The sequence below is a fragment of the Ochotona princeps genome, chromosome 2, assembly GCF_030435755.1.
Source record: "Ochotona princeps isolate mOchPri1 chromosome 2, mOchPri1.hap1, whole genome shotgun sequence".
In the NCBI taxonomy this organism is placed as follows: domain Eukaryota; kingdom Metazoa; phylum Chordata; class Mammalia; order Lagomorpha; family Ochotonidae; genus Ochotona; species Ochotona princeps.
In genome coordinates, this window is record NC_080833.1 from 54,764,038 (window position 1) to 54,771,145 (window position 7,108).

Here is a 7,108-nt window from a genome sequence, read left to right on the forward strand (position 1 = left end):
TTATGGAATTAATTGACATAGTAATGAGTAACCAATATGGTAAAAGTAAATGCGAATTCTTAACCACCTTCTGTGACCACCTCATTGACATGTCAATTTTAGTTTATAAACAACATATAACATACATAACATGTTATACATAACATCATATCATCTTAAATTAAGGCAAACATGTGGTATTTAACCTTTTGGGATTGGCTCATTTCCCTTAGCATTATGGTTTCCAGTTTGGCCCATCTGGCCACAAAGAACTGCATTTTGTTTTTTTTAATAGCTGAGTAGTATTCCATGGAGTAGATGAACCATAGCTTTCTTATCCAATCCTCTGTTGATGGGCATTTTGGCTGCTTCCATGTTTTTGCAATTAGTGATTGCATAGTTATTGGGGCCAGCACTGTGGTATAGCAGGCTAAGTTACCATCTCTCAGGCTAAGCTACCATCTGGACACTGGCTCAAATCTTGACTGCTCCATTTCTGAATCAATACGCTGCTGATGTGCTCTAGAAAGCAGCAGAGCATGGCCCAACTTCTAGGGCACCCTCTCCTGACTTGGGCTTGGCATAGCCCAAGCTGTTGCAGCCATTTGAGGACCAAGCCAATGGATTGAGGATCTCTTCCTCTCTCCTACCTTCCATACCTATAACTCTGCTTTTAAAATGAATAGATATATTTTAAGAGAAAAAAGCATGCATATTTTCTGAGCATATTCAAAATTGCATTTTCAGTTTGACCATAAGAGAAAATATTTTCAGAAACTTAAAAAATGTAGCTTGGAAATATCTTCGTAGATAATATATATGTAAATAGCACAAAATTTCAACAAAGAAGCCATCTGAATCCACATAAATTCAAATTGTGATAAATATATCTTCTCAACCATATAAAATTAACTGAAAAACTGTGCCAGAAAATTACTATGATTTATTCTTTTGATTTAAAGTTGAGGGGAGTTCAAAATCCAGAGAACTCCCTTCAAGTGTGTTGGTGTCTGTATAATTCTAGGAAGAGAAATGCTTAACAAAGAGATAAATCATTAGTACTTAGGAGATAGTTATTCTATTGCTGACTTGATATTGTTTATTTTTAGGTGAATGAATATATTGATCTTCAAAAGATTTTATAATTAATCCTACTGACATTTGCAACAAGTACAATTGATTTAGGTCTCAAATGACTTTTTGACTTATTTTAGTCATATAGTAAGATGAGCAATTTTTTTAAAAAGATTTTGTAATAATTTTCTCTCTGACTCTTGACCTTTGAAAAGAAGTTGATAATACAGAAGAAAGAAATATTAAGCTCTTTCTTGTTATGGACATATTTTACATATATTTTAACTCCTTTTAAAATTAATTATAAATAACCACTCAAAACAGGTTGGGCATGAAGTCAAAAACAGAAAATGAAAAACAAAAACCAAAGAATCTGGCTAGAGATTGTTTGAATTAGAAGAGAAAGTAAATAATAAAACCCAAAAAGATTTTTTTTAGAGGAAATCCCTGAGTGAAGAAGAAAAGCAAATAAAGGTACGTCATAGAGTGTTTCTTGATTCAGACCTTTGCCCTGTACCTGGGTGATTCATCTGGCAGAAATATGGCCGGGTCAGAGAACTTCTGGTGGTCAGATTTTGTTGGGGTCATTTGAAACTTCATTTCTTGTATGTACATTTTCTAGTTCTTCTGAAATGAATATGTTTAGTTGTAGCCCTGATTATTGGAGTTTATTCATATGATCACTTCAGATTTAGGATTAAACCATGTACTTGCTACATGGAAGATTATTAAGAAACTGAGGCAGCTTTAGCCCTAGAGGTGTCAGTCTCACAATGGAAACTGATGGGCAGCACTTTTTCCCTTCCCTTTTTCTCTTTTCCTATTCTCCCATGCTATTTTGTTATCTTAAATACATGCGGGCCAAGACCTGTTATGTTAATTTTGTTTTTGACTGTATGATCTCTTAATATATTCCCTTCCTTCCTGGATTTCACGTGTGCTGGATGGGTGCTGCATTCACATCCGGTACAGGCAACCACGCCCTGGCATTCCATAATGTGTACTGGTTTTGTCGCAACCAAACCCGGCCCATCCCACACTCTGGTCTGGTGATCGGATTTGCCAGTGGTTGACATGAACTGATTCAGCCTGATCTGCTCCTGACCCATGCTGAATGCATGCCAGTGGGAAACTATTTTTTTTTTTTCACCAAGAGCACAAGTTTTTTTATTGACAAAAACCAGTCTTAATCAAACAGCCCGAAGCCCATGTCGTCGTCAGACTCCGAAATTTTTTTTTTAAAGTTATTTATTTATTTTTATTGCAAAGCCAGATATACTGAGAGGAGGAGAGATAGAGAGGAAGTAGAGCTGCCGGGATTAGAACCAGCGGTCATATGGGATCAAGGCGAGGACCTTAGCCACTAGGCCACACCGCACACGTGAAATCCAGGAAGGAAGGGGCAGAGCTGGCGGGGGGATTAAGGGGCTGGTCCCCTCGCCGGTCAGCTACTCCCACTGGAGAGTGTGGGCTGGGATAGAGACAGACCCGACTAAGCAAGGCTATAACACCTGTGCGCTGCATGTGGACTAGATCAGGGCCGCAGCATCAGCTGGCAGAAGCTGGCACTGGGGACTAATTCTGTCAAGTCAAATCACAGGACCACCTAAAGAGTGCATAAACCGGGACAGAGAGACCTGGGAGGGAAAAGTGGGTTCCCCCTTCCTGAATCACTATTCCCGTAGGAGGGCATGAAAACTAGGATGGGGACTGGGATGACTAGATAGAGAGGCACTCAACAACATCTGTGAGGGCTGGATGGTTGAGTTGGTTAGATAGAACTAAGCTTTAATACCCATTGACGGGTACCAGAGCCAAATGGGATGGGGGACAGACGGGTCTTCTGCTACACATACTGGCAAACCAGGGTGGGGGGCGGGCTTGGTGGGGGTTAATGTGGGTCGCCCCGACTAGGCTGCAGCTCCCACTGGTTGATGTAAGGGCCGAACCAGACTGGACTGCAACACCTATTGGTTCCAGTGCAACTCGGGACTGAAAACAGAACCAACCCAGCAGTTGCAACCACCAGCTGATCGGGCTGATGGACTGTGCCAGGCCCTGTGCTTGCTAGAACATACAAAAAACTAATCTGGGAATACCTCAAAGTATCTTTGGAGATCTCCCCAATCGAACTGCTGGACTCAGAACTCTAACCAAGGAAAGACAGAAGACAGAACGGGACAGTCATTCATCTCAGCTATATGTTGGCAGCAAATTATGGGGCAAACGGAGACTTTATGATGGACCATATCAATCAGTGGACGACCTCATCGAGCGAAACGGGCAGCGATTCATAGCTAGAGAACTATTAACACCACTTGGGCACATATCTCGGAGCATGCCCCATATCCGGGACTTGGGGTGGGCGGGAAACCGGGTGGGGCTTCTCCCTCAATGTCCCCCTTTACCTCAGATGCAGGATGGAAACAATATGGGCATAATGGCATTGCCCACTTTCCTATCCCCCTGAACCTTTTTTTTCCTTTTTTCTTTTTTTTTTTCTTTTTCCTTTAACTGTAATTAACTATGTAAAGATTGTCAACAATACAATAATAAAAAAAATAAAATTAAATTAAAAAAAATATATATATATATATTCCCTAATTTTTGTCCTGTCTGCAACTGCCCCCTAAATACACATATTGTTAAATTTCCAGAAATATCTCTCTTACATTCAATGTTTCCTGCAAAAGTATTTGCCATTTCTCAACACCGTGTTTTCTTTCACTTTTCTGTACATGTTGTTTTCTCTGTTCAGAGCACTTTGAGTTAACTTTCTTCACCAAGCTCATTCCTGCTGGCTAAGATTCAACCCAGAGGTAAATGCATGTTTGTGTCGTGTTTTCTGTATATCCTGGGCATCCTGAGCTTGTCTTCATATCACTGTCATCATGCTATATTATAATAATCTATTGATATGTTTTCCTCTCCACTAGATTTGTTGAGGGAAAACATCTAACTCTTTATAACCACAAAATGCTGTTTAAAATTTGATGTATATCTGATTAATAAAGTTTGGATGAATGAGATCCACAGATTATAGGTTTATTGTGTAGAGTGAGTTGACTTCTTGGTAAGCCATCCTCACTTCATCATAGATAATAAAGCAGACTTCAGTGGAAAACAGTCATCTATGTTAGAGTTCTTGTACTAATCCTTACAAGAATCTTTTTTCTGTTACTCAGAGAAACAGAGTAGCAACGCAGTTAAGATCTCAGACTTTGGAACTGCACAAAATTAAATTTGGATATTATATTATGGGACACTAGTTCTGTAACCTTAAGCAAGGTATTCAATTTTTTAATCCCAGTTTATTCATCTTCAGAATAGGAAAGATAGCCACATATGAGTGTTTTTGGAAGTGTCAGACTATTGTTCAATAATGGTGCATAAGTACCATGAGGACAGAGCTTCTTGTCAGTTTGGTCCATTGCCTTGGATTTAGACAGTACATGGCACACATTGCATTCACACAGTACATGGCACACAGTACACTCACTCAAGTGAATGCTTTGCTCATGATAGGTTTACAATAGTTCGTAGCAGCTGTTAATCACATAAAGTTCTCATCAACTCTGGCACTGAATCCTTGATGTACATAATTCCTTATCCTTTTGAATCACATCTTAGGCTCCCTATTATGCTATGGGTCATTCTTCCAAGAGCCTGACATCCAGTAATGCAAAATAATGATAAAAACACTTGTCCTTCGAAAGAATGTTACTCTTCAAGCTGGTAGGTCAGAATTAACTTCAGTCATTTTGAATTCTCTTTTGAATCACCACACATGAGCATTTGATTCTTTTGTTTCCTTCTTAAGCATCCCTTAGCACTTCACCACTCACTGCATACCAGATTCACATAGATTCTGAGTCTGAGTCTTAGGAAGAATGCTGAATTTCTCAGTGTTGTTAGGGTTATTTCATCACCATCCCCTAAAATGGTTTTGTGTAAGACCCGCAAGGATGGGAAAAACCATTATTACCTAATGTCCTTTCACATCATGAATAAGTATTTGTATTCCAGGATTTTGTTTTGGGCCTTTCCCATTATCAGTAGTGTTATAAGCAACTTTTTGGATCATATAACAAAGGGTTTGTTTTAGGCACTTTTAAAGTTAATTAACTTAGATATTTCTCTCCAGTTGCTACTGTCATCTATCTCTGCATATTACATTTCTAACTCCCCCCCAAACAAACCAGCAAATAAACACATTTTAAAAACTATTTCTCAAATGCTTCAACAAATAATGCTGAATGAACTAATCACATTTCATTCTGTGATGGACTAAATCAGTAGAATAAAATATCAAAGGAATGCTCTTATTTACCTTCATTTTCTTACTCATTAATCAAAATAATTTCTTAGATAATAATATTCATTTCAGAATCTTTTCAAGTGCAGGGTTAAATACGTGATATTAGTCCATTATTGTGTTTAGGTCCATTGCATAGGTTGAAAATCTGGGATAAAGAACATTTTGTCCCATTACCCACCGATTGTATGTAACTTTCTACCAAAATCTATTTTATTCATTTGTTAATGGACATAGGTATCCTTTCAAAGTGTACTCATTATCATAAATTCCTTAGATACAGTACTAAGAAAGTAGATGCAAAACAGAGCAGTGTATCACATGGCACAATGTCTATCTTGCTAAGTTATTCAATGGAGCAGTAATACATTTGTTCTCATTCTAACTTTTGTTTTCACATTTAAAACTATTACAAAGTCACCACTGTCATATTGTTATGTGTTGGGGTTTGTATTAAAGCTTTGAAGATAGCAATGAACTTTTGGTGTAGTGGTTGACTGCCCACAGTCTTTCTCAGAATACCTGGGTTCCAGCCACTGCTCTGCTCAGTTGCTACCAGAGCACACACTGTGGGAAACTAGATGTTGGTTCATGTAGATGGAGTTCTGATTCTCCTGTGGGAATCTTGGATTGAATTCCTTGCTCTAGGTTTTGACTTTGCACAGCCCAGGCTGTTTGTGAGCCATTGGGGGCAGAACTGTCTGTTCTCCTCTTTTTGCAAATAAATACATATTTTTAAAAACTTGGAAGCAAAGGGAAGGAGTATGTTTGGGGGAAAAGGAAATACTTTCTAGTGAGTGAAATTATGAGAACTCATCTGATCCTCCGATTGTTTAGTTGGTTCAGTGAGGGGTGACACAGTAGATCACAGAAGGGTCGAACTGTCGGAAGAAAAGGGGGTGGTTGGCATTTCTGAAAATCCTTGTGGTAGATATTTTACGGGTATGTCCATTCTTACATTATGAATATGGGGCAAAAATATAGTACCTATCATGAAGATAAATTAACTGTTCCCTATTCTAACAAATTTAATTAGCTGCCCAAAGCCATAGAACTATTATGAGCAGAATCTTAATTTTAATCCAAGCCTTCAAACCTAGTGCTCCTTCCTCTAATTGCACAGTCTCAGAATTCTCCAGTCAACTATTTGCATGCATTACACTTGACATCTCCTAGGTTTCCACTTTAACACTGTCCCTGACAATTGTGAAGAGAGTTTTCTTCAATCCTATTGAATTTAAGACAACATCTGTTCAACCTTCTACCCAGAATGGCTCTTCCAAGGACACTATTGTAGCCTTAAATATGTTTTACATGAAGTCTGTAGTGATTGCACTGTTTTAGTAATGAAATGTTGGCTTGCAGAAGCAAATATTACAAGGGAAAGTAATGTATTATGATATGAATACAAAGTCATGAATATTACAACCCAAACAAAAGCACATTTGAAATGTTTGCTCTACAACATGAATACAAACATCCTTCCTCGTGGTATTCTTGCTTTTAACCATGGAGAAGACTTTTAAGGGTCCTATTTCATTCTTAGGATGGATAGATTCACCCTGAAAGAAATAATAGCCATCAGAAGCCACTAGCTTCCTTGAATAAATTCACTTCCTGATAACTCTAGTTTCCATCTTCTCAAGACATCTTCCATCTTGCCAAGACTTCTGAAGAGATCCTGACAATGAAAGTGAATATTCCCAGTGCAGGTCTAGATACTTGTTCAGCCCTCAGAGT